Source organism: Triticum aestivum, chromosome 3D (assembly GCF_018294505.1).
Source record: "Triticum aestivum cultivar Chinese Spring chromosome 3D, IWGSC CS RefSeq v2.1, whole genome shotgun sequence".
Taxonomy (NCBI): Eukaryota; Viridiplantae; Streptophyta; class Magnoliopsida; order Poales; family Poaceae; genus Triticum; species Triticum aestivum.
In genome coordinates this window covers 605,089,024-605,108,454 of record NC_057802.1, presented here as the reverse complement: position 1 = coordinate 605,108,454, position 19,431 = coordinate 605,089,024, and the positions used below count along the sequence as shown (strand labels likewise).

At 45.1% G+C, this 19,431-nt stretch overlaps 1 long non-coding RNA gene across 1 annotated transcript; it reads right to left on the bottom strand.

Annotated features, from left to right (window-relative positions):
* Positions 1-465: 465 nt before the first annotated feature.
* LOC123075846 (uncharacterized) lies at positions 466-19,053 on the bottom strand. The gene is made up of 4 exons (XR_006436218.1): positions 19,006-19,053; positions 18,710-18,846; positions 18,171-18,244; positions 466-488 (listed from the first exon to the last, which is right to left on the bottom strand). It is a non-coding gene; the product is annotated as an uncharacterized lncRNA (long non-coding RNA).
* Between the last annotated feature and the right edge of the window lie 378 nt (positions 19,054-19,431).

Here is a 19,431-nt window from a genome sequence, read left to right as displayed (position 1 = left end):
GTTATCCTTCCTAAAGAAAATATTAACAGTCACTGAAACAGTACAACATAGTTGCATCAATCAACACCACAACTTCATGTGCCCATGATATTTGAGGTTCAGAGCAGTCCTTGAGAGTAGTTTGCGAATCAATTACGGAGAAGGATTCCAGAGTGATTTTCACTGGATTTTGACTGGATTCCAAAGTGATTTGGAATTTGGGATTAATACATGCCCGCGACAGCGCATTAGTAATGAAACAATTATCGGAAAGAATCAGCAAAGTAGAACTTGTGAGGTTTCATTATGTCCCACCAAACAACCTTGATGGACATCCTTGTCAGAATAGCACAACCGCATATGAATCAATTAACACAGCAATGGGAAGATAAAGAATTATTCTGAATAGCAAAGAATAGGTAAGTTCGCATGAAAATAGGTTACCTTTCTAAATTCTAAACCTGTACAATAGCAAGCTGCGCTTGTGATCTTCGACGGCCTTCATCTGCCTGCAGTCAGATGAACAGGACATCTTAGCATCTTGAATTCTTAACACGTATCCAGCAGAGTCAGTTCACAAAAAATGCAAAGTAGCAAAGTCTGTTCGACATGTCTTTCTATTTTCATATATATAGCAAGACTCATAAATCTGTAACAACCTGCCCTTATGGACTGAATTTCTGTACAATGGGAACAGGCCTTTAGTAATGTTGGTATTTCACGTGATCTGCTTGCAGAGTCAGTTTACAAGTTTTTGCGTGATACCTGAGTCTATTGGACATGTCTTTTTTTAGTAGTTACATATGGGGACTCCACACAGCAAGCCAGCGGAACAGACGACTTCATCACATGTACCTCCAGGTATATGTTCACCTATAAATTGTGCTACACAAGTCAAACATATATATGTTCAACTATATATGTGTTGCAGGCCCGATGGAGGGGACAAGTGTTGACGACTCTAACGAAGGGATTATACCCGTAGCCGATGATTTTGACAAAATTTACCCACGTAGTCCAGGTATAAGGTTTATTTTTATCCTTTTTAGTTGAAAAATCATACCTAACAGACTTGGGCACACCCGATTCTAATGTATCAACATCTTTACTTCTAGGAGTCCATATTACTCCCTCCGAACGGATGATACTTGAGACCGATGGTGATAGCACATATGATACTCCAGGTATATATCTACCTCCTTGTATATGTTCAGCTACATATTTTTGTATACATTTCAAACACCATCACAGGAGATGTTGCAGGCCCGATGGAGGGGCCAAATGGTGACGACTCTAATGAAGGGGTTATACCTGGAGCCGACGATGTTCACAAGAATTACCCAAGTAGTCTAGGTACTAAGGCTGTGCATATATACTGAGATTGCTTTTATGCTTTTTATGTGATAAATCAAACCTAACAGACTTGGGCAGAACCGATTCTAAAAGATCAAGCGTGTGACTTGTAGGAGTCCATATTACTCACTTGGACAGGACGATACTTGAACAGGACGATTGTGAAAGGACATATGTTCATCAGCCTTCCCATCTGATTTCGGGTAAGTATTATGTTGTCGAAAGGTTAAGACCATGTGCCTACAACTTTGCCTTGTTTCGGTCCCATATATTGTTATGTTAACATGATGCAGACAACCCTCCAATCTCATTCCCATATAATGTAGATTCGTTGCCAGCTCTCAGTTATCTAACAAAATAACTAGCTAGCATGCAACGTGACAGTTGGCAAGAGAGGCCGCACAATGTTCCACGCCATCCTCACAGTGATATCACTAATGCAGATCAACCATCCTCTGTGGACCTTGACGAAAAAAGAGAGTTGATAAAAGCTCGGAGGCGAGCTGCTTATAGAAAGAAAAAAGAGGAGGCTACCGTCAAGCAACAAGAGGAAAATCTGTCAGCCTTTACGATATCAGGTAAGAATGCTTTATGGGAAGGCACTGCGATGATATTATATATACTCCCTCCATTCCACAATATAATGTTAATATCATTTCACATGCACATATGCTGAATGTGGGTGGGTTACCTCTCGGTGATATCACTAATGTGTGTCAACCAACCACGGTGGACCTTGGCGATAAAAAAGAGCAACTAAAGTCTCGGAGAAGAGCTGCTTATCGAAAGAAAAAAGAGGAGGCAGCCAGCAAGCAAAAAGATGAAAATCTGACTGCCCTTACGATATCAGGTAAGGATGTTTATGCTTCAGCAATATGATGATCGTATGTATACTTTCTTAGTGAATAATGTAGGCGACATATGTTTCCTCACCCCAACCCCACGAATAATTGACCAAGAATAGAGAATAAAAATAATTGACCAATAGTTGACCACTGTGTTAACATACAATTCCTTATCATTTAGGTTCAATTCGATATATGGCAGACATATGACTTTTGAGTACATACAAACTTTATGTATGGACACGGAGGGATTCTATAAAAAATAAACCCTAGATAAAGAAGTAGCTTCAACCAGCCCTGTTACTTCTCGGTGAACAATGAAGACCCTAAACCCTCCGGGCAGATATGCAAAATGTTCCCATGTTACCTCTCGATGATACCAACCCAACTACATCCAGCTATACATCATTGTTTAACCTGACCGTGCAGATATATAAATGAAGCGTTTGTGTAGTACATGAAATCTTCTTGAACAATGAAGACCCTAAACCCTCCGTGCAGATATGCAAAATGTTCCCCTGCTACCTCTCGGTGATATCACTAATGGGTGTCAACCATTCTCGGTGGACCTTGACGAGAAAAAAGAGCAAATAAAGGCTCGGAGGAGAGCTGCTTATCGAAAGAAAAAAGAGGAGGCATCCAGCAAGCAACTAGATGAAAAACAGCCTGATAAAGAACACAAGGGTGACTTAACAGACGAGCAAATTGAGCAGAGAAACGCGCGGAGGCGAGCAAGTTATCGGAAAAAAGTGGGTGACGGAACGATCGATCTTCAAGAAAAAAAATCAGAAGTTGCTAGAATGGCGCGTGCAACACCCTAAAACCATGACTGAGGATGAAAGGGGGGAGTCAAGTGCAAAGAGAAAGGCAAAGTATGCTGCAAAGAAAAACATGCCATGTGCTGAATCGATCGCAATGCCACGTCCAGATCTAACTAGCACATTGTCCAACCCTCACACACATTGTCCGACTCTCACACTTTCATCCCTCACGCAACAATTCGACAGTGAACAAATAGATCATGCTCCTACGGTCAATGCGGCCCCCACATACATTCGCAACACCGAAACCGATGGTACATATCCTAACAACCATCATCTTTCATCATGTAATCATTCATAAGATATAAATAGTGATGTATAGTGTTCTGTTGGAAATATGCCCTAGAGGCAATAATAAATAGGTTATTATTATATTTCCTTGTTCATGATAATCGTTTATTATCCATGCTAGAATTGTATTGAAAGGAAACTCTGATGCATGTGTGGATACATAGACAACACCATGTCCCTAGTAAGCCTCTAGGAGACTAGCTCGTTGATCAATAGATGGTTACGGTTTCCTGACCATGGACATTGGATGTCGTTGATAACGGGATCACATCATTAGGAGAATGATGTGATGGACAAGACCCAATCCTAAGCCTAGCACAAGATCGTGTAGTTCGTTTGCTCAAGGCTTTTCTAATGTCAAGTATCAGTTCCTTAGACCATGAGATTGTGCAACTCCCGGATACCGTAGGAATGCTTTGGGTGTACCAAACGTCACAACGTAACTGGGTGACTATAAAGGTGCACTACAGGTATCTCCGAAAGTGTCTGTTGGGTTGGCACGAATCGAGACTGGGATTTGTCACTCCGTGTAAACGGAGAGGTATCTCTGGGCCCACTCGGTAGGACATCATCATAATGTGCACAGTGTGACCAAGGAGTTGATCATGGGATGATGTGAGTTACGGAACGAATAAAGAGACTTGCCGGTAACGAGATTGAACAAGGTATCGGGATACCGACGATCGAATCTCGGGCAAGTAACATATCGATAGACAAAGGGAATTGCATACGGGATTGATTGAATCCCCGACATCGTGGTTCATCCGATGAGACCATCGTGGAACATGTGAGAGCCAACATGGGTATCCAGATCCCGCTGTTGGTTATTGACCGGAGAACGTCTCGGTCATGTCTGCATGGTTCCCGAACCCGTAGGGTCTACACGCTTAAGGTTCGATGACGCTAGGGTTATAGGGAAAGCATGTACGTGGTTACCGAATGTTGTTCGGAGTCCCGGATGAGATCCCGGACATCACGAGGAGTTCCGGAATGGTCCGGAGGTAAAGATTTATATATGGGAAGTCCTGTTTTGGTCACCGGAAAAGTTTCGGGTGATATCGGTAATGTACCGGGACCACCGGGAGGGTCCCGGGGGTCCACCAAGTGGGGCCACCAGCCCCAGAAGGCTGCGTGGGCCAAGTGTGGGAGGGGACCAGCCCCAGGTGGGCTGGTGCGCCCCCCACCAAGGCCCAAGGCGCATGGGAGAGTGGGAGGGGGCAAACCCTAGGTCCAGATGGGCCTTAAGGCCCACCCTAGTGGCGCCCCCCCTCTCCTCCCCTTGGCCGCCCCCCTAGATGGGATCTAGGGCTGGCCGCCAGCCCTTGGGGGTGGAAACCCTAGAGGGGGCGCAGACCCTTCCCCCTATATATAGTTGAGGTTTGGGGCTGCCCAAGACACGAGAATGTCTCTCTTTCGGTGCAGCCTTACCCCTCTCCCTCCTCCTCCTCTCCCGCGGTGCTTGGCGAAGCCCTGCGGGATTGCCACGCTCCTCCATCACCACCACGCCGTCGTGCTGCTACTGGATGGAGTCTTCCCCAACCTCTCCCTCTCACCTTGCTGGATCAAGGCGTGGGAGACGTCACCGGGCTGCACGTGTGTTGAACGCGGAGGCACCGTTCTTTGGTGCTTAGATCGGAATCAACCGCGATCTGAATCGCTACGAGTACGACTCCCTCATCCGCGTTCTTGCAACGCTTCCGCATAGCGATCTACAATGGTATGTAGATGCACTCCCCTTCCCCTCGTTGCTAGATTACTCCATAGATTGATCTTGGTGATGCGTAGAAAATTTTGAATTTCTGCTACGTTCCCCAACAGTGGCATCATGAGCTAGGTCTATGCGTAGTTTCTATGCACGAGTAGAACACAAAGTAGTTGTGGGCGTCGATTTTGTCAATTCTTCTTGCCGCTACTAGTCTTATCTTGTTTCGGCGGCATTGTGGGATGAAGCGGCCCGGACCGACCTTACACGTACGCTTACGTGAGACAGGTTCCACCGACTGACATGCACTAGTTGCATAAGGTGGCTAGCGGGTGTCTGTCTCTCCCACTTTAGTCGGAACGGATTCGATGAAAAGGGTCCTTATGAGGGGTAAATAGAAACTGGCATATCACGTTGTGGTTTTACGTAGGTAAGAAACGTTCTTGCTAGAAACCTATACAAGCCACGTAAAAACTTGCAACAACAATTAGAGGACGTCTAACTTGTTTTTTACAGCATGTGCTATGTGATGTGATATGCCCAGAAGATGTGATGAATGATATATGTGATGTATGAGATTGATCATATTCTTGTAATAGGAATCACGACTTGCATGTCGATGAGTATGACAACCGGTAGGAGCCATAGGAGTTGTCTTTATTTTTTGTATGACCTGCGTGTCATTGAATAACGCCATGTAAATTACTTTACTTTATTGCTAAGCACGTTAGCCATAGAAGTAGAAGTAATCGTTGGCGTGACAACTTCATGAAGACACAATGATGGAGATCATGATGATGGAGATCATGGTGTCATGCCGGTGACAAAGATGATCATGGTGCCCCGAAGATGGAGATCAAAGGAGCAAAATGATATTGGCCATATCATGTCACTATTTGATTGCATGTGATGTTTATCATGTTATGCATCTTATTTGCTTAGAACGACGGTAGTAAGTAAGATGATCCCTCACTAAAATTTCAAGAGACGTGTTCCCCCTAACTGTGCACCGTTGCGAAGGTTCGTTGTTTCGAAGCACCACGTGATGATCGGGTGTGATAGATTCTAACTTTCGAATACAACGGGTGTTGACGAGCCTAGCATGTACAGACATGGCCTCGGAACACATGCGAAACACTTAGGTTGACTTGACGAGCCTAGCATGTACAGACATGGCCTCGGAACACAAGAGACCGAAAGGTCGAACATGAGTCGTATAGTAGATACGATCAACATGGAGATGTTCACCGATGATGACTAGTCCGTCTCACGTGATGATCGGACACGGCCTAGTTTGACTCGGATCATGTATCACTTAGATGACTAGAGGGATGTCTATCTGAGTGGGAGTTCATTAATCAGATGAACTTAATTATCATGAACATAGTCAAAAGGTCTTTACAAATTATGTCATTGCGCTTTAGTTCTACTGTTTAAGATATGTTCCTAGAGAAAATTTAGTTGAAAGTTGGTAGTAGCAATTATGCGGACTGGGTCCGTAAACTGAGGATTGTCCTCATTGCTGCACAGAAGGCTTATGTCCTTAATGCACCGCTCGGTGTGCTGAACCTCAGCGTCGTCTGTAGATGTTGTGAAACATCTGACATACATGTTTTGATGACTACATGATAGTTCAGTGAGTAATGCTAACGGTTTAGAATTGTGGCACCAAAGACGGTTTTTGAAACGTCGCAGAACATATGAGATGTTCCGAAGACTGAAATTGGGATTTCGGACTAGTGCCCACGTCAAGAGGTATGAGACCTCTGACAAATTCCTTAAGCCTGCAAACTAAGGGAGAAAAGCTCAATCGTTGAGCATGTGCTCCGATTGTCTGAGTACTACAATCGCTTGAATCGAGTGGGAGTTAATCTTCCAGATAAGATAGTGATGGTTCTCCATAATCACTGCCACCAAGCTATTAGAGCTTCGTGATGAACTATAAATATCAAGGATAGATGATGATCCTTGAGCAACTCGCGATGTTTGACACCGCGAAAGTAGAAATCAAGAAGGAGCATCAATTGTTGATGGTTAGTAAAACCACTAGTTTCTAGAAGGGCAAGGGCAAAAGGGATACTTCATGAAACAACAAATCGTTTGCTGCTCTAGTGAAGAATCCCAAGGTTGAACCCAAACCCGAGACTAAGTGCTTCTGTAATGAGGGGAACGGTCACTGAAGCAGTACTACCCTAGATACTTGGTAGATGAGAAGGCAGGCAAGGTCGACAGAAGTATATTGGATATACATTATATGAATGTGTACTTTACTAGTACTCCTAGCGGCACCAGGGTATTTGATACCGGTTCGGTTGCTAAGTGTTAGTAACTCGAAATAAAAGCTGCGGAATAAACGGAGACTAGCTAAAGGTGAGTTGACGATATGTGTTGGAAGTGTTTCCAAGGTTGATGTGATCAAGCATCGCATGCTCCCTCTACCATCGAGATTTGGTGTTTGCGTTGAGCATGATTGGATTATGTTTATCGCAATACGGTTATTCATTTAAGGAGAATAATGGTTACTCTGTTTATTTGAATAATATCTTCAATGGTCTTGCACCTAAAATGAATCTCGATCGTAGTGATACACATGTTCATGCCAAAAGTAATGATAGTACCACATACTTGTGGCACTGCTATTTGAGTCATATTGGGATAAAACACATGAAGAAGCTCCATGTAGATGGATCTTTGGACTCACTCGTTTTTGAAAAGATTGAGACATGCGAACCATGTCTATTGGTGTATATGCATGAAGAAACTCCATGCAGATGGATCGTTTGGACTCACTTGATTTTGAATCACTTGAGGCATACAAATCATACCACATGGGCAAGATGACTGAAAAGCCTCGTTTTCAGTAAGATGGAACAAGAGAGCAACTTGTTGGAAGTAATACATTTTGATGTGTGCAGTCCAATGAGTGCTGAGGCATGCAGTGGATATCGTTATGTTCTTACTTCACAGATGATTTGAGTAGATGCTGAGTGTATTTACTTGATGAAACACAAGTCTGAATTATTGAAAGGTTCAAGTAATTTCAGAGTGAAGCTGAAGATCGTCGTGACAAGAGGATAAAATGTCTATGATATGATCATAGAGATATCTGAGTTACGAGTTTGGCACACAATTAAGACATTGTGGAAAGTGTTTCACAATTAATACCGCCTGGAACACCATAGTGTGATGGTGTGTCCGAACATCATAAATGCACCCTATTGGATATGGTGCATACCATGATGTCTCTTATCGAATTACCACTATCGTTTATGGGTTAGGCATTAGAGACAACCGCATTCACTTTAAAAAGGGGCACCACGCAATTCCGTTGAGGCGACACCGTTTAGAGAAACCTGAGTTGTCGTTTCTTAAAAGTTTGGGGCTGCGATGCTTATGTGAAAAAGTTTCAGGCTGATAAGCTCGAACCCAAAGCGGATAAATGCATCTTCATAGAAAACCCAAAACAGTTGGGTATACCTCCTATTTCAGATCTGGAAGCAAAAGTAATTGCTTCTAGAAACGGGTCCTTTCTCGAGGAAAAGTTTCTCTCGAAAGAATTGAGTGGGAGGATGGTGGAGACTTGATAAGGTTATTGAACCGTCACTTCAACTAGTGTGTAGCAGGGCACAGGAAGTTGTTCCTGTGGCACCTATACCAATTGAAGTGGAAGCTTATGATAGTGATCATGAAACTTCGGATCAAGTCACCACCAAACATCGTAGGACGACGTGGATGCGTAATACTTCAGAGTAGTACATGATCCTGTCTTGGAAGTCATGTTGTTGGACAACGATGAACCTATGAGCTATGGAGAAGCGATGGTGGGCCCATATTCCGACAAATGGTTAGAAGCCATGAAATCCGAGATAAATGGATCTTTAAGAAGAAGACGAATGTGGACGGTAAGGTTACCGTCTATGAAGCTCGACTTGTGGCAAAGAGTATTTTCACAAGTTCAAGGAGTTGACTACGATGAGATTTTCTCATCCGTAGCGATGCTTAAGTCTGTCGGAATCATGTTAGCATTAGCTGCATTTATGAAATCTGGCAGATGGATGTCAAAACAAGTTTCCTTACCAGTTTTCGTAAGGAAAGGTTGTATGTGATACAATCAGAAAGGTTTTGTCCATCCTAAGGATGCTAAAAGGTATGCTAGCTCCAGCGATCCTTCTAAGGACTGGAGTAAGCATCTCGGAGTTGGAATGTACGCTTTGATGAGATGATCAAAGATTTTTGGTTTTATACAAAGTTTATGAGAAACTTGTATTTCCAATAAAGTGAGTGGGAGCGCTACAACATTTCTGATAAGTATATGTGAATGACATATTGTGTCTCCGAAATGATGTAAAATTTCTGGAAAGCATAAAGGGTTGTTTGAAAGGAGTTTTTCAAAGGAAGACCTGGATAAAAGCTGCTTACATATTGGGCATCAAGATCTATAGAGATAGATCAAGACGCCCGATGATACTTTCAAAGAACGCACACCTTGACATGATTTTGAAAGAGTTCAAAATAGATCAGCAAAGAAGGAGTTCTTGGCTGTGTTACAAGGTGTGAGTATTGAGTAAGACTCAAGACCTGACCACAGCAGAAGAAAGAGAAAGGACGAAGGTCGTCCCCTATGCTTCAGATGTAGGCTCTACAGTATGCTATGCTGTGTACCGCACATGAAGTGTGCCTTGCCATGAGTTGGTCAAGGGGTACAATAGTGATCCGGGAATGGATCACATGACAGCGATCGAACTTATCCTTAGTATCTAGTAGACTAAGGAATTTTCTCGATTATGGAGGTGAAAAGGAGTTCGTCGTAAAGGGTTACGTCGATGCTAACTTTGACACTAATCCGGATGACTCTGAGTAGTAAACCGGATTCGTATAGTAGAGCAATTATTTGAAATGGCTCCAAATAGCGCGTGGTAGCATCCACAAGATGACATAGATATTCGTAAAGCACACACGGATCTGAAAGGTTCAGACCCGTGGACTAATAACCTCTCTCACAAGCATAACATGATCAAACCAGAACTCATTGAGTGTTAATCACATAATGATGTGAACTAGATTGTTGACTCTAGTAAACTCTTTGGATGTTGGTCACATGGTGATGTGACCTGTCAGTGTTAATCACATGGTGATGTGAACTAGATTATTGACTCTAGTGCAAGTGGGAGACTGTTGGAAATATGCCCTAGAGGCAATAATAAATAGGTTATTATTATATTTCCTTGTTCATGATAATCGTTTATTATCCATGCTAGAATTGTATTGAAAGGAAACTCAGATGCATGTGTGGATACATAGACAACACCATGTCCCTAGTAAGCCTCTAGGAGACTAGCTCGTTGATCAATAGATGGTTACGGTTTCCTGACCATGGACATTGGATGTCGTTGATAACGGGATCACATCATTAGGAGAATGATGTGATGGACAAGACCCAATCCTAAGCCTAGCACAAGATCGTGTAGTTCGTTTGCTCAGAGCTTTTCTAATGTCAAGTATCAGTTCCTTAGGCCATGAGATTGTGCAACTCCCGGATACCGTAGGAATGCTTTGGGTGTACCAAACGTCACAACGTAACTGGGTGACTATAAAGGTGCACTACAGGTATCTACGAAAGTGTCTGTTGGGTTGGCACGAATCGAGACTGGGATTTGTCACTCCGTGTAAACGGAGAGGTATCTCTGGGCCCACTCGGTAGGAAATCATCATAATGTGCACAGTGTGACCAAGGAGTTGATCACGGGATGATGTGAGTTACGAAACGAGTAAAGAGACTTGCCGGTAACGAGACTGAACAAGGTATCGGGATACCGACGATCGAATCTCGGGCAAGTAACATATCGATAGACAAAGGGAATTGCATACGGGATTGATTGAATCCCCGACATCGTGGTTCATCCGATGAGATCATCGTGGAACATGTGGGAGCCAACATGGGTATCCAGATCCCGCTGTTGGTTATTGACCGGAGAACGTCTCGGTCATGTCTGCATGGTTCCCGAACCCGTAGGGTCTACACGCTTAAGGTTCGATGACGCTAGGGTTATAGGGAAAGCATGTACGTGGTTACCGAATGTGGTTCGGAGTCCCGAATGAGATCCCGGATGTCACGAGGAGTTCCGGAATGGTCCGGAGGTAAAGATTTATATATGGGAAGTCCTGTTTTGGTCACCGGAAAAGTTTCGGGTGATATCGGTAATGTACCGGGACCACCGGGAGGGTCCCGGGGGTCCACCAAGTGGGGCCACCAGCCCCAGAAGGCTGCGTGGGCCAAGTGTGGGAGGGGACCAGCCCCAGGTGGGCTGGTGCGCCCCCACCAAGTCCCAAGGCGCATGGGAGAGTGGGAGGGGGCAAACCCTAGGTCCAGATGGGCCTTAAGGCCCACCCTAGTGGCGCCCCCCCTCCTCCCCTTGGCCGCCCCCCTAGATGGGATCTAGGGCTGGCCGCCAGCCCTTGGGGGTGGAAACCCAAGAGGGGGCGCAGCCCCTTCCCCCGCTATATATAGTTGAGGTTTGGGGCTGCCCAAGACACGAGAACGTCTCTCTTTCGGTGCAGCCTTACCCCTCTCCCTCCTCCTCCTCTCCCGCGGTTCTTGGCGAAGCCCTGCGGGATTGCCACGCTCCTCCATCACCACCACGCCGTCGTGATGCTGCTGGATGGAGTCTTCCCCAACCTCTCCCTCTCACCTTGCTGGATCAAGGCGTGGGAGACGTCACCGGGCTGCACGTGTGTTGAACGCGGAGGCACCGTTCTTCGGTGCTTAGATCGGAATCAACCGCGATCTGAATCGCTACGAGTACGACTCCCTCATCCACGTTCTTGCAACGCTTCCGCATCGCGATCTACAATGGTATGTAGATGAACTCCCCTTCCCCTCGTTGCTAGATTACTCCATAGATTGATCTTGGTGATGCGTAGAAAATTTTGAATTTCTGCTACGTTCCCCGACATGTTCTAGGTGCATACCTAAGCAGAACCTTTGGTGATGGTGCTGTAGATGGCGACCTCATCGAAATCAATGTGCACCTACAAAATGCCGACCAGCAAACCAGTGATCCGGTAACAATAGCGGATAATGGAGTGGACGAGCAGAGTCATGAGTCCAGAGCAGCGCCTGGGAGGAGAGAGCGAGCTTGCAAGGGTGGTATGGTGGCAAAGAAGCGTCAACAGAAAATTGTCAAGCAAAAAAAATGTACGCAGGTACCGCATGGTGAGAGGAATGTTCTACGCGATCAACGTAATGAAAAGTTTGCAGGTAGGGTGATGACCCCAACCGTCAGGTCCATCTCCATACCGAAAATGAGCTCAACTGGACAACCTACCGTAGTGGAAGCACACGGTGCCTCGACCTCATCTAGCACGCCGGAGTACACGATCAGAAGTGAAGGTAAAACTCCCATCCTTACTCTCCTTGCGTCCCTTGAGACTGAACCCTCATTTATTGGTTTCGCACCTGAGCAGACTACATGGACGCTTACCTTAGTCGTCTCATGAATGATAATGTCAACCCTAATAGCCTCTTTGACGACAAGTATTACCTGTTTGCTGGTGAAGGTATGTACACCCACTTGAGCAACATCCACCCGTTTGAAATATCACACTAATTATAAACATTGTTTGCAGGCTCAGATCCTGATGACATGGAGCACGGCGAATTGGAAGACTCAAGTCACAATACCTATGTCGACCATGATCCATTGGACTATGTCTACTCAAACCTCCCAGACCACACACACATCCTGAAGCACGCCGCAAATTGCGATCACTGCAAGGCCAAGAAGTTTGTGTCTGAGGCCCCGGGATTCTGCTGTCGCAGTGGGCAGATCCACCTGAAGCGACCGGAGGCCGTCCCGGAGCTAATGAGGCTTTGGTCTAGCATGGATGCGGACTCAAGGCATTTTCGGGAGAACATACGGTTCTTCAATGACCACTTCTCCTTCACAAACCTCGGCGTCAGCCTTGATGAAAGCTACACAAACATGAAGTCTGGGGTGTACACGTTCCGGGCGCACGGCACCATCTACCACAACGTTCATTCCTTCGGGCCAACATCACGTCCAGATCATCTACAGTTGTACTTCTACGACGACGACCCAGGCCTAACCCATCGCAAGGCTGCCACCGAGCAATTAGACCAAGATGTCGTCAGAAAGTTAGTGGACATACTCAGGGAAAACCCGTACTCCCAGTAGTTTAGGAGTTTGGGTGCGCACAGGGACAACCTCGACGATTACAGGATAGACCTCAACACTGACCAAAGACTAGACCAACGGAAGTATAATAGACCTCTGTCATCTGAGGTCGCTGCAATTTGGGTTGAGGGCACTGACCTAGCAAAGAGGTTCGATCGTAGGATTACACTTTGCGGGAATGACAACCAGAGGCACTGTATACATGTGACGGCTGGCTCGTATGACCCTCTCTCTTACCCACTCTTCTACCCAAGGGGGGAGCTCGGTTGGCACCCGAAACTTCCTAAACGTGATGTCCCTTGGCCGGTTGTGCAACAACCAAGAGGTAGAGGTGATGATGATGATGATGAGGATGCAGGTAAGCCTTATGCATATTCTGTCGTTTAGATGAATTGCATACTTCTCATATGAATCCTAATGTCTGCGTTACTCATCCATGTGCAGAGGGGAATAGCAGGTTATGCGTCTCGGTGAGAGACCACTACTGTTACATGCTCCAGACATGACCTGGGATATTCAATCCCATACTCTGTGGAGCACGATTGCTCCAGCAATGGGGGTGGACATGTACATCAAGATTGAGAGTTGTAGGTTGAAATGGTACAGGAAGAACCAGACAAAGATCCGTGCCGACATGTATAAAGGAGTTGTTGATGCAATTACATCCGGGGAGACCCGGGCAAGCGCTGTTGGAGTAAGGATAGTGCTACCTGGAACGTACCCAGGTGGCGACCGCGACATGAAGCGGAGGCATATGGATGCCATGGCAATTGTCCATACCTACGGGAAGCCTGACATCTTCTTGACCATGACCTGCAACCCTAACTGGGAAGAGATAACGAATGAGTTGTTTCCTGGTCAGACAGCGCAAGACCGACCTGATCTTGTGGCTCGTGTGTTCCATGGCAAGCTAGAGGCCATGAAAGAGATGTTGTTCAAGAAGAATATCCTAGGTGTTGTTGTTGCACATGTATACGTAGTCGAGTTCCAAAAGAGGGGCCTCCCCCACGCACACTTTTTGTTGATCATGGATTCTGCCTATAAGCTTGTCGTTCCAGAGCAGTATGACCGACTCATTTCTGCCGAGCTCCCAGACAAGCAAAAGTATCCTGAACTCCACGCCTTAGTGGTGAAACATATGATGCATGGACCATGCGGTGCTCTCAACCCCAAAAATGTTTGCATGCAACAGAACGAGTGCAAGTGCAGATACCCGCGGTCGTTCAATGAAAACACGGCACAGGGCAAGGACTCATACCCTGTTTATCGTCGTCGAGATAATGGTCGGCAGGCTAAGGTCCGGGGTAAAATGTTGGACAACAGATGGGTTGTGCCGTATAACCCTTACCTTCTGTGGATGTTCAATTGCCACATCAACGTTGAGGTTTGCTCTAGCATAAAGGCCGTCAAATACCTTTACAAGTACATATACAAGGGCCATGATAGGGCTTCTTTCAGCATCGACCAGCCCGACGCTGATGGTAACATTGATGAGATCAAAAGATACGTAGACGCGAGGTGGGTTACTCCTCCAGAGGCGATGTGGAGGATATTTGGCTTCCCCTTGTGTGCCAATGACCCGCCTGTCCTACAGTTGCCTCTTCATCTCCCGAATATGCACAGGGTGGCATTTAATGAGCAAGCTCACTTGACCGACGTAGTCGCCTCTGAGAAAGCTTCCAAATCCATGTTGACAGAGTATTTCAAAGCTAACCAAAACCACCCGTGGGCTAGGAATATATTGTACAAGGATTTTCCTGGATGGTTTACATGGCAGAATGGTAAGAAGTATTGGAAAGAGCGGGTGGAGCATTATCAGATAGGTCGAATTGTGTCTGCCAATCCTGCCGACGGGGAGCGATACTATCTGCGTGTGCTGCTAAACCATGTTGCTGGCAAGACATCCTATGAGGACCTGCTCACCGTGGACGGTAGGCTATGCGGGAGCTTTAGAGAGGCTGCCGAAAGGTTGGGACTCATTGAGGCAGATAACACGCTCGACGACTGTCTTACCGAGGCAGAGTAGTGGGCGATGCCATGTTCGCTCAGGAGGCTCTTCGCAACAATTTTGGTGCACTGTGAGCCAGGCGACGTGCGTGGTTTATGGGATAGGCACTTTGAGCCTATGTCTGATGACTATCGGCGATCACACACGTGCCCGATTGAGGTGGAACAGATGGTGTTGCTTGACATTAGGGGTATGTTGCAGTCCATGGGCAAAGACATAGCTGATTTCTCTCTTCCATGCATTGACGATGCATTCGACCCAACCGAGGGAGAGGCCAGAGAAGTGATCGAGGAATCCAACGTCGATTTTGACATCAACGACACTAAATTGGCTTCGTCGCTAAACTTGGAGCAGAGGGTTGCATACGACGAGATACTAGCTTCTGTTGAACGCGGTGATGGGGGTGTGTTCTTTGTTGATGGACCGGGAGGTACAGGGAAGACCTTCCTGTACAGGGCGCTGCTCGCCAAGGTTCGAAGCGAGGGAAACATCGCTATCGCTACCGCGACGTCAGGCGTCGCCGCTTCTATCATGCCTGGAGGCAGGACTGCCCACTCGAGGTTCAAGATCCCATTGAGCTGCGACGATGGCGCCTCATGCACCTTCATGAAACAGAGTGGTGCCGCCAAGCTACTGAGGATGGCCTCATTGATACTATGGGACGAGGCCACCATGACTAAGCGACAGGCGGTCGAGGCACTGGACAACAGCATGCGCGACATCATGGGAAGACGGGACCAACCCTTTGGAGGAAAAACTGTTGTGTTTGGCGGGGACTTCAGGCAGGTGTTTCTGGTCGTCAGGAGGGGGTCCCGGGGTCAGATAATCGATGCAACCCTTCGAAGTTCACACCTCTGGAAGGGTATGCGCCAGCTAAGGCTCGTCACCAACATGAGGGCTCATAATGACACCTGGTTTGCGGATTACTTGCTAAGGGTAGGCAATGGCACCGAGGAAGTTGACGATCAAGGAAACATACGACTCCCTGAAGATATTTGTGTGCCGTCTATAGGCGAGGGTGACGACCTGGAGAAGCTGATTGACCATGTGTTTCCGAGACTAGATGACAACATGTCCGATCCGAATTACATGACTTCACGCGCAATCCTCTCCACCACGAACAACGACGTCGACAAGATAAACATACGCATGGTAGAGCGTTTTCGGGGAGAAGAAGTAATCTACCATAGCTTTGACAGTGCAGAAGACGACCCGTATGGCTACTACGCTCCCGAGTTCCTAAATGGATTGACTCCCAACGGTCTGCCTCCGCATGCACTCAAACTGAAGCTCAACTGCCCCGTCATACTTCTGAGGAACATTGATCCGGCTAATGGTTTGTGTAACGGGACGAGGCTTGTGGTGCGAGGTTTCGAGAGGAACGCCATCGACGCAGAAATCGTGATCGGACAACACGCAGGTAGGAGGGTATTCCTTCCTCGAATACCCCTATGCCCGTCTGACAACGACATGTTTCCATTCAAGTTCAAGAGGAAGCAATTTCCTGTAAGGCTTAGCTTTGCTATGACGATTAACAAGGCTCAAGGCCAGACGATTCCGATTGTTGGCGTGTACCTACCTAATCCTGTGTTCTCTCATGGTCAACTCTATGTCGCACTGTCTCGAGCCACCGCAAAGAGAAACATAAAGATCCTCATTGAGAAGGAGAAGGAGAAGGAGAATGCCAAGAAGCAAAGTGGTAAACCTAAGAAGCGAAAAAGACCTGCCTTGTCCTTACAAACCTCGATGAGGAACATCGTCTATAAGGAAGTCCTTACAGGCTGAAGTCCGCTCTTAAGAAGCTGGCGGGTTTTGAATAAGATAAAGGATTTACTCTTTTGCTACAGACAATTTGGTGCTCTTCCGTGTTCTTGCACAAATATTTATCTTTCGATGTTAGCAACTGATTATGTTTATTCAACAAGTCAAATATTAATAATATTGCCTCGGATTTGTGACTTTGCAAGTTGCCAATTTTTCCTGTATGTGACATTATTTCTCCTTTTGCCGGATTGCATGTATATTATTCTTTTGTTGTTTTGTAATCAATCATCTACTACATCTAAACTAGGCTTTGTTTTCCTACATAAGTATTGCACACTGCCTGGGTCACTCCAGTGTTGTAAGATTCACTGGAGTGTTCTACATTAGAGAAATATTTATGATGCGGCCCCAAAGCAGGCACAGTCAATGTTATTTATTTTTGTCCTGTATAGTCTCTTATTTGCCCCTTATTTGAATTTTATAATCCTGGCTTTTCAATACATATCTAAACAGACATGATGTGTTTCTAACTACTTAGTTGCAGGTTTGGCACAAGTAAACGGATGGATGCGTGTTGACATCTTCATGATCTCACAAATATTTCCAGTAGTATTATTTTCCTTTCATTGTGCCATATTCTGTCAGTTGCTTTTCCTATTGCGTGTATCTTGCAGATAAATACGAGTTTTAATGAATTGTTGGAACCTGGACAGTACCACAATTTATAACCACCTATTATTCTGCCAAGAAATGTCCATTTTATAGCATATCAGGTGCGCTTATTTCTGTTCGTGCCTTCAAAATATCAAACCAGAGGACATCTACTAATATATTTTTGTAGCTCTGTTGCTTCCGATGGTACATGAGCTATCACTGTGGTTCATCTACTAATATATTTTTGTAGCTCTGTTTGCATGTGAACATTGTATACATGGCATGTACTATGAAAGAACAGTATGTACATGTCGGTATATTTTTTTTCTATGTCACAGACATTTGATCCTATCGTTCTCCCTATATGTCGTCCAAACACATCTATATGAACCTATATGTCGTAAAAGTGCATATGTACTTCTCAGTTCTTATAGAGAATGAAAACTGGGTGGCACGCATTATCAGAGTTGTGTATAATCATTTAGGGAAATGTCAAAAAGTAAAAATCCCGTGAATTGGGAATAGAGAAATTCAAGTAGGTAGGAAGTAATGACATACCAAATGATAAAGAATAGCACCACTGCAGCTACAAAATCGCAATCGTTTGCTCAAAGCTCTGAACTCAATTCACCCTGAAAAACATAGTCATCTGAAGTCAGACTGCATGATAGTCGGATGGGACAAAATCAATTGACTGTCTAAAACCTTCCATAGGGGACATACAAATATTTTGCGGTATATAGGTTCCTACTGACAGTTCAAGAAATGCAAACATATAGCACTATTATGTTAAATAGGTCACCCTAAACCATGCTATAGATTAACCATGGTCATGAGCCCAAGCATAATGACTACCCGTACCAAGCAAAAATAGGACCTTGGAGATATGTAATGTAAAGTCAAAAATAATAATTATCATGCTTTCCTTTTGTTCCCTCAATCGATATTTTTAGAAAGCAAAATGGAAATACAAGGCACACATCATTAAGAAAGAGATGGTCATATTCTAATATTAACTCCTGCTCATTGTGGACGGAAGGCTATGTGGTAGAGCCAGCAGCCGACCAAAGCACCTGAATTAAGAGGGGATTTGTTACCTCGATGTGTTGATAAGGCAATGGATTGGTCATGTCCCACAGGATCACGCAGCGGACGTAGTCATTGACACATTGGGGAATCGGCTCGGGCTGGCCACTTCGTGGAAATCGACGGCGCGGCAGCACACTATGCTCGGCTGGGGTAAAGAACATCATGCGGTGAAATCTAATTATCAGGATGACATGATCTAATTACACAAAATAAGATCTCTTAATGGTTTTGTTAACTCAGATTATAAATCATAAAATTTATAAGAGGTAGCAAATTGTAAAAGAGACAAAGTTCGACAAATCACCTCTTTTCGTTCCATAAATCATGTGTTGTCCATATCATATAGCTTGGAAATTTTAGAAGTGTTTTTGAAAAATGTACAATACGTGCATGTTAACTATTTTATTTGCTTCCTTTTAAAAAAAATTCTAATCGTTTTATCACACATGAAATCTTAAGGCAGGTTATCTTTTTTGTCTTGTAATAATATAGTAGGTTCTACTCACCGAATCACAAAATTGATCCCATTAATTAATATTTGATTGTGACCAAATCGGTCGATTTGTTTACCGATTTCGTATTCAGAGCTTCCTAGAAACGCTTATATATAGATCAACCGTTCCAGCGACCTTACCAGACCTCTCCATCCTCCTCTCACATGGCGTCATCCAACAGTTCAATTCACATGCTTCGTTGGCAGGAAGAAGAAAGTGAAGATTTCGGTGAACTG